Source organism: Mus musculus, chromosome 4 (assembly GCF_000001635.26).
Source record: "Mus musculus strain C57BL/6J chromosome 4, GRCm38.p6 C57BL/6J".
Classification (NCBI taxonomy): domain Eukaryota; kingdom Metazoa; phylum Chordata; class Mammalia; order Rodentia; family Muridae; genus Mus; species Mus musculus.
The window spans coordinates 12,902,679-12,919,955 of record NC_000070.6 but is presented as its reverse complement, the minus strand read 5'-3'; the positions used below and the strand labels follow the sequence as shown (position 1 = coordinate 12,919,955).

The 17,277-nt window shown below is 38.0% G+C and overlaps 1 protein-coding gene across 2 annotated transcripts in view; it reads right to left on the bottom strand.

Moving 5' to 3' along the window:
- Positions 1-13,119, bottom strand: part of Triqk (triple QxxK/R motif containing) — a 74,649-nt gene extending 61,530 nt beyond the window's left edge. For both annotated transcript variants that reach the window (NM_001171801.1, NM_173746.3), the window contains exons 1-2: positions 13,018-13,119; positions 1,891-2,040 (exon numbers count right to left, since the gene is read on the bottom strand). The gene's annotated coding sequence lies outside the window, so the exon portion shown is untranslated. The remainder of the gene's footprint in view (positions 1-1,890; positions 2,041-13,017) is intronic.
- Positions 13,120-17,277: the final 4,158 nt, after the last annotated feature.

Genomic DNA, 17,277 nt, shown 5'->3' with positions numbered 1-17,277 from the left:
TACAACACATACACACACAATACAACCCAACACAACACATACATATACCACACAGACATACACACACACATACATATACCACACACACACACACAACACATACATATACCACACACACACACACACACAACACATACATATACCACATACACAACACATACATATACCACAGACACACAAACACATACATATACCACACACACACAACACATACATATACCACATACACAACACATACATATACCACACACACACACACACACTAGCAGACAACATGACAACTCTTCTCCATCCTCTGTCCTGGTGGAGGAAATGCTGCAATCATCACTCCTGCATTTGAAAGTAAGCTACGTGCGTTATCTAATGAAACTAAACACAAAGCCCAAGAAGCTACTCTTCTCTCTCACTGTTGAAGTGATGGTGGAAGCGGGTTCAGGAGAAGACTTTGTTGTTGGGGGTCTTAAGCTTTCCTATGAATGAATTTTGGGTATGGCGCCTATATAAGAAATAAACCTTTGTGGTTTTACGACGTTGAGATATGAGCTCTCTAGCTACGCTAGCTAGTGGAGACTGAGCAAAAACAGAGCCATCACATGCTTCGTGATTAACTCTTCTTGCAGTGACCAAACACCTGCAAAAGAAACAGCGTAAGGTAGAATGAGTTTATCTTGGTTCACTATTAAAGGTCCAGTCCCTTGCAGCCCTGAGGTCTGGGAGACGCGTGTCACAGGCTGACAGCAGGAGCATGAAGCTGCTTGCTTACACCTCCATGGATCAGGAACAAAAGATGAGACAGGAAGCAGGGCTGACCTCTGTGCTATGGCCCCTGAGCTACTCCTTCCAATAAACCTCAACGACCAGAGGCTCTCCAGCCTCCCTGCCAAGCAGCGAGCGTTCAAATGAACAAGCCTGCGGGTACATTTCAGAATAAAACCACTATTGCATATTGTAACCTTGCTAGTGACAACCAAAATAAGCAAAATAAGTATAAAATATACTACTTATTAAATATGGATGGATACTACAATATAGAGAGCAATACTTTATGTTCATGGCAGACCTTCTAACTGAAAAGTGACCTTATGGCACAGATAACCGGTGACATTTCAATACAGTGCAGGAATAATAATATAATAAGGAATAAGACAAAACAGAACAGCAAGCACAAGCTTGCTGATATGGGCGAAGCCTGGAATGCTCAAAGAACTGCGTTCTAAGCCTGGAACAAACACATGTGTACAAGAGCAGAGATAAACTGAGAAACAAACAAGGGGCAGGGCTTTGTTTTCAGTGCCTCGGCTTTCAGCAGGAGTGACTAGAGAGCCTTTGGGGGACTGTGAATCGAGACTGAGAAAGGAAAGATGTCATCAGCCAAGCAAGAGACTTTATGCTTTATTTCCTTCCTACTACTCTTTTGAAGCCATGTGTCAATACATTAAAAAAGAAAAAACAAAAAAATAGTAAATGTAACACTGAATAGCTATGATTATGTTCACTAATTAACATATTGCAACATTGACTATAACCAATAAGTAATTACTAAATATTATAATGTACTAAGCATAATGATGTACTAGGTATCAAGAGATTATATGTTAAATGTGGTAACAAGTCAGAACACAATAGTACAGTGTTATTTAACAAATAAGCCAGATAAAATCCGCACACAGCTTATGAATTTAGCTTGATTTACTTTGATATGTCTAAATTACACATAAAAACATGTAAAATATTTTCTTATTACAATAGTGCCCTCTGTAACAAAAAGCCATGTTCAGAGCCCAAGTTCACTGCCAGAAGCAAACAATTCAAACCAAGAAAAACAAAGTACAAGGAAACAAACCACAAATCAAAACACCTTTTTCCAAGCATTCAATCAAGGAAACACACCTTACGCTGTGTCCTTGAGGCTGCCAAGTCGAAACTCTGGAAAGCGGCCAAAACAAGAGATGTTTCCCGAAGCAAGTCTCAGAAGCTCTGCAGCATTCCTGGCAAATTCAACTCCTTGCCAAAAATTACACTCTTGGTTGATTTTTCTTACTGTAATTTAAAATGAGATATATGGACAAATTAAAATGGAAGATTTTCAGTTACTGCATTGACTAAAATCAAAACACAGTGAAGGGGCTAGAGACAGATCTGTTGGTAAAGAGTTTGTTGGGCAAATGTAAGGGCCAGAGTCCAGGCTTCCAGATTGCATGAAAAGGCAGGCAAGGAGCAAGGGACCACCAAAAATCTCAGTGCTTGGATAGCCGAGATGGGATACGGCTAAAGCAAGCTGGCTAGCTCAACTAGCGAAAGGTGTACATTTTAGGCTCTAGTACCTGACCCTACCTTAATATATAATGTGAATATAACTGAGGAAGACCCCTGATGTCAGCCCTGGGCCTCCTGATATACCCACCTTACATTACATATAACCACAAATGTGAACACACACACACATAGAGGAGCAAAAATAATTTAAAAATGAAAATGAAACAATAGAAAAAACAAGAGCATTTTAAACTTTATAGGGTTTCTTTTGTCTCATTCCATGATTCCTGGTTTTCTAGCTGTTGATTAATTAGCATATTGCTATGCTGACTAAAACCAATAAGTAATTACCAAATATAATGTAGTCACCTACAGTAATGTACTAAGTATCAATAGACAACATGACAAATGTGGGGCAAGTCAGTACACAGTAGTACAATATTATTTAACCAATAATCTAATATTGATTTGTTTGTTTACTTACTTATTCAACAAAAAACATTTTCAACCCAAAACAGATTTAACTGCCAGAGTATATATGGAAGATAATGCATCTTTATAAGGCACAAAGCCATAATAATGGCTAGGAGAAGGTCCCTTAGAGGAAAGCATAGAAGAAGGTCCCTTAGAGGGAAGCATTACAACAATTTTCTTGACTTAATATATGTGCAAAGGTCATCTGAAAAGCAGTGGGAGATGTTCTAGTTTATTCTAGAGCAATGGTTCCCAACCTTCTTAACATATCCTTTAATACAGTCCCTCATGTTGCGAGGACTTCCCCACTGTAACATATTTTGCTGCTACTTTATAACTGTGATTTTGCTAATTCTATGAGTTGCAGTATAAATATCTGATATGCAGAATATCTGATACAGGAGTAACAAAAGGGGTCATGGCCCACAGGTTAAGAACCACTATGGTAGAGTCATGCATGAATATAAGAGACAAATTTCAAATTACTTTTAGCTATTTCAACTTGTATCTCACAAACTTACAAAGCAATAATAGTACCTAATGAAAAACTTTAAAGTGCATATTATGTCCCAAACAGTTTATTAACAGTAATAATGGAAAATAACTGTCTATATGTAATTTATACACATTTTCACTGAACATAAGAGTAAGATATATTACACATGATACACCAAATTCCGAATTTTTTTCTAGTTTACACTGAAATCACTCTTGTATAGATGAGAATCAAATTTATATGACTCCAAACTGCTTTCTAATAATAGTAACTGAAAAATTAAAATCCATATATTTGAGGATATTTTTAATTCTAATATGATAAATACAAATATTTTACAATCTTAGGAAATACTTTTTAAAAAGGGTATGTGTATGTGCTAACATGGGGGTGGGGAAGGCATAGGGGAGGGCACACACACACTTACATACTCATGCACACATATGTGAGTGCAGTTGTCTGTGGAAGCTGGAAGGGAGCTGCAGATCCCCTGGATCTGGGGAAGCTATAAGCAACCGTGTGGCTGCTGAGAGGTCATCTTCAGCACTCTGCAAAAGCAGCAAGCACTCTTAACTGCTGAACCATCTACCCAGCCTCTAGGCCTTTCATAAGTACAGATGAAAATTAAAGTCGAGTCATATTATGAGAAATGGCTTTTAAATAAATAGTGCAGTTATAGAGTAAAGCTTAATGCTTATCTCATACCACTGCCTAAAGATAACAACAAAAACAAAATAATACCAGTCCTAAATGTCAGGGCTAGTATTATAATACTCTTCAAAAATGTGTGACTCAAATGTCATGACTTTGAGCTACATAACAACAGTTTCTCAGAGACTGAAGCCAGGATATTATAATATATGCTCCAAAGAATAAAAACAGTTCAAAGATGATCCACACAATGGGAGAAAACATTTGCAACTCAGGTAACGGATACAAGTTTTGTACTGAGATTATATGAAAGACTCTTGCTATTCAACAACATAAAAAAGCATTAATCCAATTTTCCAATGATTAATGAATTTGAAATGACATCTTTCCAAAGGCTTTTCAAATTTCCAACAAGCACATACATTATTTGTTGTGGAAATTCAGAACAGAGGCTCGGCACTTTCACCTCTGCATGGTTGACCAATCAAAAGGAAAACACTGCCAGTGGAGGAAGATGCCAGTGGAGAGATTTGAACCCTTGTTCATTGGTTAGCAAAGTGAAAGTGTGAAATCACACTTTAGAGAGTCAGCGACTGCTCCCCAAAAATTACACACAGAACCGCATATGACCAACACCTCTGCTAGTAAGTGCACACTCATGAGAAGTGAAAGGCTTGGCATACAAAATGTACATGTGCGCATGCGCGTCTTCAGAATGGACTTATTCTAACAGCCTCAAAGGGGAACCAACCCACAATGAACTAACTGAAAAAAATCAAGGCCACATATTGTTCTCTTCACAGGAAAAATTCAGAATGGGGAAAAATCAATAGTGAGAGTAAAACAATTATGCTGTTGAGGTGGAAGAGATAAATTGTGATTTTTAATGGAGAAAAAAGTTCTTGCCGAAGAATAAAACTATTTCAAGTTTAGTGTTGATGGTTGCACAAGTCTGTAAACATTCTGAACCTACCCAATAGGACCATTTTTAACATGTCAGATCTTATGCTTGTGAACTATGTATCGCAATATGGAATTTAAAATAAAAGTAGGATAATAATATACTCTGTGGTCCTTATCTAAGATCTCGGGGCCACACATTCCCTGGGAGGGTTTAGATTTATAAAGGTAACGTGTCTGTCCCTCAGTGTTGTGTACTTGAGATTTCTGAAGTAAAGGGAAGATACACAGTGGAGAAAGGTTACCCCCACCGAGGGTACAAGCACCCCACCAACAGGTCAGCCCTTACTGACACCTCAATCACAGCCTACACAAAGCTCTAGAAATGATCATTTAACAGAACTACTGAATTTTCAAAATGTAAATAACGGGTCCTGGCCCCTTATAAATGATGATGAAACAAGTGATAATCTCGAGGAGTTGGCATTTGTTAAATGGCAGCCAGCATGGCAAGCTCTGTGATTATGTAACCAGCTGTAGGGTCGGGACGTGTCTTCACATCCCTCTGGAATACATACAATTAGCTGTAACTGGAGAAATGCTTCCCCTGGGATCCGGGAAGTGACCTACTTGGGCATGCTACCTCGAGAGGGAAAAGGACAGGAACCTGCATTAAAATCTATCTGTAGAGTTCACTCTTTACAGGGAACTACATGTTCTGAGCTACGGACTGACATGTTATCTGTGAAGAGGAGGAAGGACTCTTTATAAGATGAGATATGAATACCAGTGCATGTATAAATAATATGTTATTATCCAGAAAATGATTTCATTAGCGACTGAACCAATATTAAACTAAAAGCAGATAGTCAAGTTCTCTGTGGGCACTGAAATATTAATTTCATCAAAAATGATAAGCGTTAGTTTAGAGATTGCATTATCGACATCTAAACTATAAAATATATACAGATCCAAGTGGCCTCTAACTAAACCACCATCTTAAGCTTTCATGGACTTCTATGTGACATACTTAAAGGTATCACAGAAGGCAAACATATGATTATGTATCATGTTCTGTCTCAATTGATATGCCTATGAAGACCAGAAAATATTACCTTTTATACCTTATAAGTAACTTAATCTTCTAACTTTTGAGTGATTTGACTTATTTAGCCCATATATTTACATGTGACATAATTTTATATACTCCATGTGTTCCTAGGGTGGCTAAGAAACTATTTACATACAATACTTTAAAGAAGGATATTAAAAACCACTAGAGAATTGCTCATGCTTACTTTCGTTTATGTGATAACAGAATTAACAGATAACAGAATTGGGGGTGGGGATACTGTGAAAGGTTGAGAGTTACTAAAGTGCTAATCTGACCCTTTACATCCTACAGTGCATCGTCTGCTAAATGATTCAGACGGTTTCTGCATAGCATATACCAGCCCTTTCACTTGGCCATGCAGACTCTATGGTCCCAGTTTCAGCAATATTACAAATAGACTGCCCTGGCTGCTGAACCGCTTCCTATTTTCTAAGTAAAAGTTACCCCTGTTACAAACTTCAACCGCTTCACAGCTCTATCCCTTTTACCGAAATCCAAGCTTCCCCCTGGACTTACCAGTCTTGGCTTCATGGATATTCTTAAGACTTCATTTAATTTTACACTTAATCTGTATAATTTACCTGTTCCACCCAGACAAACCTTTGATAATATGCTTTTCACTTATTAAATACTGCACGCTTACCTTTATAGTCACTTAGTTTTAAAATAAAATGGTCAAATATTTATAATATCAGGATATCAGGATACTTATTGTTGCCTTTCAAAAGCAAAGTCTAGCATCTTTATGGAAATGTTGACCCATCCCTATAAAATAAAATAAAATCACAATTTTGAAATGTAAAGAAAAGTAGACTTTTCTGGTGTTGGCAGCACAGTTCCTTGAAGAGCAAGAAGATGCTGAGGCAAATAAAATATTGATAGACATTTGGAGCAAATCTGGATCCCCTGGACGGAAAGGCATTAGTCCTCTACATTAACATTTAGCATTCAGGCCAAGAAAGGGCGACATTTTACAAGGAAAAAAAACAGAAATGCAAAAGGCATATTTTTATGTAAGATATGATCACTCATAAAAAAGTTTTAATTTATAATCATATTTCACGTGAAAATAAAGAAGGTATCTTCAGGAAAGTTTATGGTTTCTCATCTGTTTCATGAACTGTCTTATTCCACAAAACCAGCAAAGCAATTGTTTGGGAACTTCATGTATATTTCCTTGAGTTTTGTATTTTAGGATTTGAGCAATCTGCTACTATATGTATATAAGACTCTAGCTACATTTTTTTATTTTGGAAAGGAAAAAAAAAATCAACCTGGTAAGGTATTAATTATAAGACGTGAGCCATGAACATGAAATTGTCTGTGTATGCTCGTCTAAATACTTTGATTCAATCTAGTTTAAAATGGACAGCACATGTAATAAAGAACAAATTAATTCAATAGTGAAATATATATTTGAATAAGAATAAAACATTGTGAACTACTGGCTTACGGATATCAGAGATAGTATTATATTGCCTGGCCCAAAGATATTCAAATTCTGGTTCCTAGAACCTCATATAATTTACTGAAGGATCTTTATTGCCATTAGGAGATGCACTGCAAAAGACCAGCCAGATACATACAATGTTGCTGACCTAGTAGATGAGAGAAGAGGGCCATAAGCATAGGAATGTGGTAGCCATAAGACCTGCAAAAGGAACAGAAACCAAGATTGTCTACTGAAGGTTACGCAAACATTACAGCCCTGATAACACGGTCATTTCCAGTGTGGCACATGCCAAACTCCAAATAGAAGTATGAGATATTAAAACTACATTTTATAAAAATACATAATGTTTTTTATATATTTTAAAAATTTTCATGACATCTTTTATCTTTGCTACTATCTCTCTGCTATCACTCTATCACTGTCTGTCGTTTTTGGATGGCGTTCTAAACACAGAGGCGATGCATTTTGAATGCATTAGCTTCAAACGGTTCCCTGAGTTGGTCTTCTTTGACTTGAGGCATGCCTCTGGCTTCTTTGCTAATTTCTTTGATTTGACGGGGTATTTTCTTCCACTTGGTTTCACTGTCAAACTCTTTATTGTCCAGAATATTTCAGTACATAAAAAGTTCTATATAATCCAGCATTCCCCACATTTGAAGGAAAGATTTGAGGAGTGGAATGAAACGAGAGAATGGTAAAGCTAGAAGCAGAGAAAAGACAGACTCAGACTCAGTAACCTGCTCTGGTCCTGCTCACAGACCGAGAGCGATCACTGTAAAGGACACAGAGTCAAATCCAAAGCTTCCCAACGTCTAGTGTCTGTCCCGCTGAGTCAGGATATAAGCTATAATCTCTAATTAGGATCTTGACATGTGTAGACTATATTTAAAATATTATTAAAAATCTACCAGAGGCATTTTTATTTAAAATCAAGTGTTTTCTAGATTGAGTCATCTATCTTTTGTCATAGTTAAAATTTTGGCTTCACGTCCTAACTGGCCTGCTACTTTTGCAGTGAGTGTGGAAACTATAAAAGAAGCAGGTTTCTTTATTCTTATTGCCGTTTCCATGACTTAAAAGACATGGTGTTGACAAGAACCTTCATTTATGACACTCTCTTACCTGTGACTCAACACAATGGTTTGATATATCACTGCATAAAGAATGTTTACCTTTTTATTAGTATTCAGATTTGTGAGGTAAAATTACTCTCCTCCTTCAAAAACACCTAGCATTTCTACCATATAAAAATATTAAGAGGTCTGTAAAAGAATTAGTTCTAGGACTAAATTATTCTTATTTGTTTAACAGATTTCTTGAGGAAATATAAATAAATTGTATCACTATTTTCTATTAGCATCATTTTAGGTATGCTGAGGGAGTGCATAATACTATATTTTAAACAGTATGTTTCAGACCTTCATAGAGCCACAAACTGTTGATGTTAAAATATGCATATATTCATAAAGTCTGGGGGAAAGATAACCTCACTTCATGCGTTGACACAGAGAAACACTCACAGATGTATACTTTCCAATGGGGCACTCAGCATTTCAGTAAGAAAAGACTATTCTTCCTTCAGCTGACAGATCTCCCTGTCACCCAATCCAGAGTCTCACAAGTAGCTGCTTTACATCATTGTAATGATGTAAAAATGCTATTACATACTTCAAAAGACCAAGGAATGCCACTCATTATAAGCCAGAGTGCTAGGTTAACAGTCTTGGCCTACAATCCCATTCACTTGCAGCTTCTAAATGAGAGAATATGATAGTTATATCAATTACCAACCTACAATCATCTAGGAAATAATCCTTTTTGCATGTCTGTGAGATATTATCATCACTATGTTGAAGTGGAAAAACCCAGTCTAAAAGGAGGCAATGCTATTCCCTGGGTTGCATAAAAAGGAGAAAGTCAGCTGAGCCTAAGCTATATTGTTTACTTCTTCCTGACTGTTGATGCAATATTCCCAGCAGATCCATGTTCCTGTCTCCATGCCTTCCCTACCATTTTAGACTACTTCTAGAACACTAATCCAGAACAAACCTTCCATCCTTAAGTTGCTACAATCGGGCACTTTGTCAGCACCAAGAAAATTAACATGGAAGTGTATATAACCAGTGACTGGAATCCACCAATCTTCATCTCTCCAGTGAAGCTAGCATGGATGATGCAAAATGGTAAGTCTGAGTAAGTGGATCTATTGTGAAATCTGAGTATTTGTTCCCAAGGTGATTAAGGTCTAGTTTCTGAGAAAGGGAACAGAGGTTATGATGTGCATATGCATATTTGTGGGAGTCTGGGTGGGTAACATCAGTGAAAGTATTTATGACCAACATTCTACAATGTCACTGTGATAACCAACTTGGTTGTTAATTTAACTACACCTGGAATAAACTAAAACCCAAGCAGCCTGGGATTGTGTGAAGGGTTTTCTTGATGGGATCATTTGATGTGGGATGACGCTTAAATCTGCTCCACACCTTCTGGCAGCAGGCCACATAAAATGGAATGAAAAAGGTAAGCTTTGCCTAGTTTTCCCTCACTCTTGCTGGCAAGTTCATCTATTCTGGGGCTGAAGGATTCCTTCACCGGTGTTAGAATCTACATCTTCAGGATTCCAACACAGACTGAAGATTAGTAGCTTTTTGGAGTCCTTGGGATTCCAGCACAAGACTGGAACTGCTGTGTCATCCAGTTTCAAGAGCTAAACAAAAATAGAATTCTTGGCTTTCCACTGGGAACCAGTCACTGTTGGATAACCCAGATCACATCCTGTAAGACATTCTAATGAAGCATCTTTTAATGTTTACCTGTTATACCAGTTTTGTTTCTTTAGATAACTATGAAAAAAAGTCATTTTCCCTATCTTGACAAGAAAAGAAAGAAGAAGAAGAAGAAAAAAAAAAAGAGTAGGAAGAACCAACAGTCATTTTGGTATCTGATCAAAAGTGCTAACCCCTAGTCAGTTTGTTAATAGAAAAACTGATGTTTAGGCACTGTTTTCAAACTCAAGACAAGAAACAAAAATCTATTATAGAACCTTAAAATGTTTATGTCCTTGAGATGCTAAGTCTAGTCTTTCTTTACCCAGTTTCTCTAATAGAAATAGAGAGGCCAGTAAAGAAGGGCAGAGTAGTTCTAATACCAGGCCGTTTTGTACACTCAACCCTTACTACAAAAGAAATAGATTCTTCCTATTGTAATGCTTCATCTCTCCAGTGGTGGCATGTCTACAACTGGCACCAACTTCTGTGGGTTATTTGAGCAAAGTAAACAAACTCTATTTAAAATCATCTATTTAAAAATGAAATTGGGAAAAGAGCTACATGTAGAGAGAATCTCTTGTGTAGTGTTAGAAGAATTGCCTGTCAATAAAAATCTAATGGCCAATTTGCTGAGAGAGGATTAGAGGTGGGACTTCCACTCAGAGGGAGTCAGGAAGGGAATTTGCCATCTGACCATCTCTGAGAAAGTCAGACAAAACTGAAGAGAGGTAACCAGCCATGTAACAGACATAGAATAGTATCAACAGGATAATTGAGTTAAGAGGTAGTTGGCTAGTTTAAACAACTCTTAAGAGCTTAAGGCCTAGACATCTAGTATTAAATAATAAGCCTCCGAGTCATTATTCAGGAACTGGGGCATTGCTGGAACAGACAGAGCGTTACAGCTACCAGAAACTGAAAGCAACCAGGATATTTTATGTACATTAAAACGTGAGCTGTAAGAAAGAGTCAGGTAATGATTTTACAGTTGCATGAACTTACCATAATAAGACTCTGTTTGTTAATTTGTCCAAAATGAGGACTGATGCAGAAGAAATTTTACACATTTAACATTTATCTCAAAGTACAATTTAACACTGTCCTATAGCACTACGTTTTCTTCTCCTGAATGTTCTTTCATAGACATGATCAAGGGCTTACATTGAAACAAAGTAACAAGTTATTCAACATTCGATGTTTCTGTTGATTGTTAGTAAAAATGAGATAAATTGTGATGACCTTATTTGGATAGTGAAATGGGGTTAAAGGCTATTTGAAAGAAAGAGTTAAAAAAATAAACTAAAAAACAAAACAAAAACTCTGCTCCAAGTTTTCCTTAGTGAGACATGGGGGAAAGTAATTATTGTGTCCTAAATTAAAGGAAAATGGTGGTCTCGATAAAGCTTCCACTTCCTATTTAAATGCTGCCCAATCTACAGGATTACTCAAAGCTTTCTCTGGCATCTCAAAATGGTGACATCAAAAACTGGACATTATTAGATTTAACACGAACATTTCCTAATATCTCCAAGAGCCCCTACAAAACCACAACCCCTTCTCTGTGTATTCTTGGGTGGTGGGGGACTAATACTAAGGGCAGATAAACTATGCAAGGCCCTTTGTGTGCTACCTAAGCAGTAACAATGAATTAATCGAGGAAAGATGGATGGACATAATCCTCACCACTCTACTAGCCAAAGAAATGAGGAAAGTCAAGAACATTTAAAAATACCCTAAGATAAGAACAAACGGACATTATAACCAATAACATCTTGGATTACTGCAGATCACTATTGTAATTATACTTTTAAATCAATCCTGCTAGGATAGATACTAGATTGAGAACTTTATAGATGAGATGATTGAAGGTTCTCAACTAAGGGAAACGAAGGGGCTTCCTTACTGAGGGCCACTGTTAACAGCAGGCCAAGAGAAACTCTCTTCCTGAGGATTTACACTGGAACCCTGGCATGGAAAATTAAAGCCAGCTCCCTTCTTGTCTGTGTTTTCCTATAGAATGTTTGTTCTTCTGAATCATGTGGGGCCAAAAGATATGAGGGAAGAAGATGTTTGCAGTATTTATCTGTGTTATCTTGTAGTTGATCATTAAATATGGACTCAATAGTAAGTGCTTAGAAGTTTAACATACTTCACAATAGACTGCAAGGAAAATCACATATGAAAGTCCTTGCTGTAATGAGTTGCAACTTCCAGAGGAAGTTCATTACATTAGGTTAAGTGAAAGACAGCATATCACAGAGCATATCCACATACAACATCGTTTGGGTTCGGGGATTCACTAAACATCAGAAAAAGTAACCCCACTTCACCACTACCACTAACCAATAAAGCAACTCTACAAATATTTTGGCTTACAAGACTGTTCCCATAAAAGGGAAACAGGAAAGAGTAAATCGGAGTTAAAACACAGGAGGCGGCGGCGGCCTAAGCAGGATTAGTAGAAACTAGAGTCACCTGTAACTACAAGGAGGCCTCTCAAATTAGTGGACAGCACAGCAAGCTAATTAATCCCCAGCCTAGGGTAAACCTGGGGAAGTGGGTGGGACTGAGAGTTTCTGCAAGGTCCTGGAGCACTAGGACACGCTGGCAGGGCGCACCCGCGTTGCTCGGCAACCCAGGCGGCCACGCCCACCCCAGTCTGGCCATTCTCTCTGGGCCGGAGAAGCCAAAACAGTCGAAAAGGAGGTCTCCCTGCTGGGCTCGGAGCCCAGATCCCCTGGAGGAGCCTCCGGATGCTCAGGCCCAGCGCCTGGGGCTGTTCCCCAGGCCAGATCTACAGTCTCCACGGGGCTGGGAGACGCTGGGAAAGCGCGTTTCCAGCCCTGGGCCCGCATCAAGAGAACTGTGACCCCGAACCCCCAAGCCCTCGCCGGAAACACACCTCAGCATTGCCCAGCGAGGGCGGCCCAACTGCGGGTCCGGCCGGGTGGGCAGCTGTCCACGCTGCTGTCACTCAGAGGCAGGGGCGGGACGAAGAGCCGCACACCCCTACTCCAGGAGGGCCAGACGAGGAGGGGCGGGGCCAGCCTTCAGTCTACACTCTGATTGGCTAGGCCTTCCCTGCGAGCCTCCAGGACTGTGTGTGCTCTTAGGTCCATCATTTCTACACCTTAGAGCTTCAGTACTTCCTAGGATGCAGACATTAACAGAAAGGAGCCTGACTTCTTTTCACAAACATAAAACGAAAACCAAAAGTTATTTTAATGAGTGACCACTTCCACCTTTTACACACAAACACCTAAATCTAGTCATATCCTTAGGAAAACATTCCAACAGTGAAACACATTCAAAGAGATTCAAGGAGCAGGACTTAGGGTAGGATAAGATACTTTTATTTTAATTTTTAACTTTTAACAAGAGAGTCAATTTAGGGAAAGCAATTGCTGAAAGGTGACAAACGACTGTGATTGCAGGCCTGTTTCGGGAACTTAGTTTTCGCATCTGTAAAACAGGAGCAGACAATATTGAGTTATTTAACATTTGGAATGGTTTTGATCACCGACTGCTCTCTAAATTATGCTTTTACAATCCCGACAAAACCTCCTGGGAAGTAGTATTATTATCCATAGTCTGCTTCCAGACTAGAAGCAGGTGAGTTTATTTAATAAATGAACAAGCCACTGAACAAAGAGTGATTCTCTTTATACTGACATAAACTAAATTTAAAACCCAGACAGTAGGAGTCAGAGGGGATGGAGGACTGCGGGAGAACATGGCCCACCAAATCAGTTAAGCGGGCCTCACATAGGTTCACAGTTAGTCTGTGTGGAGCGCATAGGGCCTGCGGCATGGGTCCATGCCAGGTCCCCTGCATTTGTTATGACTTGCTGTGTTCTCCTGAGACTCCACACAGTGGGAGCCAGCATGTCTCTCATTCTTTTGCCTGCTTTTAAAACTATTTTCCTCCTATTGGGTTTTTTTGTCCAACTTCAAATTAAGAGATTTCACCTTGTGTTACTGTATACTGTTTTTTCCAGTTTGGCTGTTGTCTCTCGGAGGCCTGCTCTTTTCTGAAGAAGAAATGGAGGAAGAGATCTAAGGAAGGAAGGGGAAGCTGTGGTTGAGATGTACTACATGACAGAAATTAAAAAATAAAATATTAAAATAATAATAATAATATCCCTTCAAGTGTTACAAAAGTTTGTAAAAGGCAAAACATCATACAAAAAGAATGTAGGCACATATAAATAGATATCTCTGAAGTCTCCCATGATATCTTATTGAGAAATGAAACCCAAAATGTGATTTTATTTTCTGTACTGCTAGATCATTTTCTGGTATTCAGGATCTTTAAAATGAAACAAAGATAGAATTCAATGACATTAAATAAATGTTCTTAATGAGGATTGTATATGTGTGTTGCTTGGAGGAGAGAGGAAATAGTGAAGTCCCAACATATATGCTTCCTTGTTCAAATAAAATGGACACCATGTTGTGACAAAATTTTTGGAATAGAAGGAATATATTTTGTGGCAAATGATTTTATTTTCTAATCTTGCTGAATTTCCAAATTCTTCTTAAAGCTTGAACTATGAATAACTCCACCCCAAAGATTTCTTGATTGTGTGTGACCTATGCTCCCATTTAAGTTTCTTTAATCTTTTAAAAATGTTTTATTCTGAAAGAGTTATGATTGTGTAGTAATAAGTATATTGTATAAATAAATACTGTTAGCTTTAAATAAATGTGGAGAATAGATGTGAGTCGTTTTTCAAATGCATATTCACATAGAGAAAATGCCCTTGTTTGAATTTCTCACATGCATAAAATATACATTTAAGTAAATGTATTGTAGGCATGTAAATGTGTTATCTTTGAAATAAACACAGCTGTATGCTCCACATATGTATAGCTGCAGATGTTTGAGGCATTTATTCTGATTGCTGGAACTCTGCACCTTTCTATTTTGTCACACATCCAGTAGAAAACACTGTGCTCTATAAGCAAAGAACAGCCAATAATGAGAATCTGCCGCTGAATTTCTTACTGTGAATATCCTTAGGAGATGAGCTTGCTTAGGTTACATTATTGCATAAGCATTTACTGCTATATGAAGTGGCACTGGCCACTTTAGAGTATATAATAACTACTACAAAGTAGCCTTACAAAGTAGCTTTTAAAATAATTATGCTAAAAATATTGTCTCCAACTAACTTAATACTTCCTACATTTTGACTAGAAGAGTTTGTACCTGTTTATCTAGACCTCCATTACTTATTTTGTATATTATATTTCTGCTCCAACCCTTGTAATTCCTGCATAGATACAAGGTATGTGTATATATATATATATATATATATATATATATATATATATATGTGTGTGTGTGTGTGTGTGTGTGTGTGTGTGTGTGTATACACAAGGTGTGCATATGTAAGGTATGCATATATATATATATATATATATATATATATATATATGTATATATATATATATGCCACCAACATCCAAACTGCCAAATAAATAACATTTTAGAGACAGGCAATATATACATTGAAAGGCACTGCTCATGTTCTCAGCATGTAGAAAACCAAGGCAGAAGAAACCCTGAAATTTCTAGGTGAGCGTCTTAGTTAATGTTTTATTGCTCTGAAATGACACTGGGACTAAGGCAACTCTTATAAAGGAAGGTATTTAATTGGGATTGGCCTATAGTTCAGAGGTTTAGTCTGTTATTATCATGGCTGGGAACATGGCAACATGCAGGAAGGCATGATGCTAGAGAAGTAACTGAGAGCTTTGCATTCTGATTCTCAGGCAGCAGCACACATACACACACACACACACACACACACACACACACACACACACACACCAAAACAGAGACAGACAGAGACAGACAGACAGAGACAGAGAAAGACAGAGAGACACAAAGAAACAGAGACAGAGACACAGAGAGATAGGGACAGAGAGCCAGAGCCAAAAAGAGACAGACAAAAGAGACAGACACAGGGACACAGACACATAGATACAAAGAGTGAGACTGGAAGCCTGGGCTTTCCCTGGCCATAGCATGGGCTTTTGAAATGCCAAAGCCCAACCCTAGTGGCAGACCATCAAGGCTGCATCTCCAAATCCTTCCCTGACTGCTCAGCTCGGGACAAAGCATGTAAATAATACATGCAGCTATAAAGGCCAATCCCATTCGAACACTACAGTCAGCACAGGCTGGGTAGTGAGTACTAGGACAGCAGAGAAGACATAACAAGACTGTCTCAGAAACCCGAACCTGAAAACATCCAGATGTACATTATGAAGGGTTCTTTATTTCTGATACTATCTACTGTGAAGCAAAATTTTCTGTTATCACCATAATTATGTCTAGTGTCTTTCATTATTTTGTTCCTTTGTTCTTTTTTATATTTTTGAAATAGGTTCCCATACTATAGCCCAGGTTGACCTGGAACTCATAGAGCCTAAGTTGGCACAAAATTCATGGAGATCTTCCTACCTCAGCCTCAACAAGTGCAAATATGACAGGCACGAAACAGCACACCATGCTCTGCCTTCCTTTGCACACTGTTGAATTATTTAAATTTCCAATTTTACTTTAACCAACCTGTGTCTACATATCTAAAGGTGTTTATAAATAACACATTTTTTGCTTTCAATCTAATGTGACATCATTAGCCATGTGATTGGGCTCTTCCCAGTAATGTACTTCATTATATGACTGAGTTTTCTGAATGCTTTCTTGTTATTTTTTTTCTCTCAGATCTTTGTAATTTTGTTCTCCTTTGTGTTCTATTAAGGAATATTCTTATATCTCAAATATTTTTTCTTTTACTGGTTTAACATGAATAAAAGTTAATGGTTGACACATGGTTACAGTCTTTACATTTAACCTGCCAGTACCTATCTGAGTAATATATATAATTTCATACATAATGAGATAAACTTCACACAGTCCATGACATATCTTTAGCCTGTGATATTTCATGTATTTGGCTTTTAGATGTGCCATCAGTTGAATAAGGCTTGTGATGATTCCTTGTGGGGTCTTCCCTTAAAGCCAAGGATTCCAACCTTCCTAATGTCGCGACCTTTAATAAAGTTCTTCACGTTGTGCTGAGCCCCAGCCATAGATAGTTTTCATTGCTACTTTATACTGTAACTTTGCTGCTGTCATGAGTCAAAAGGT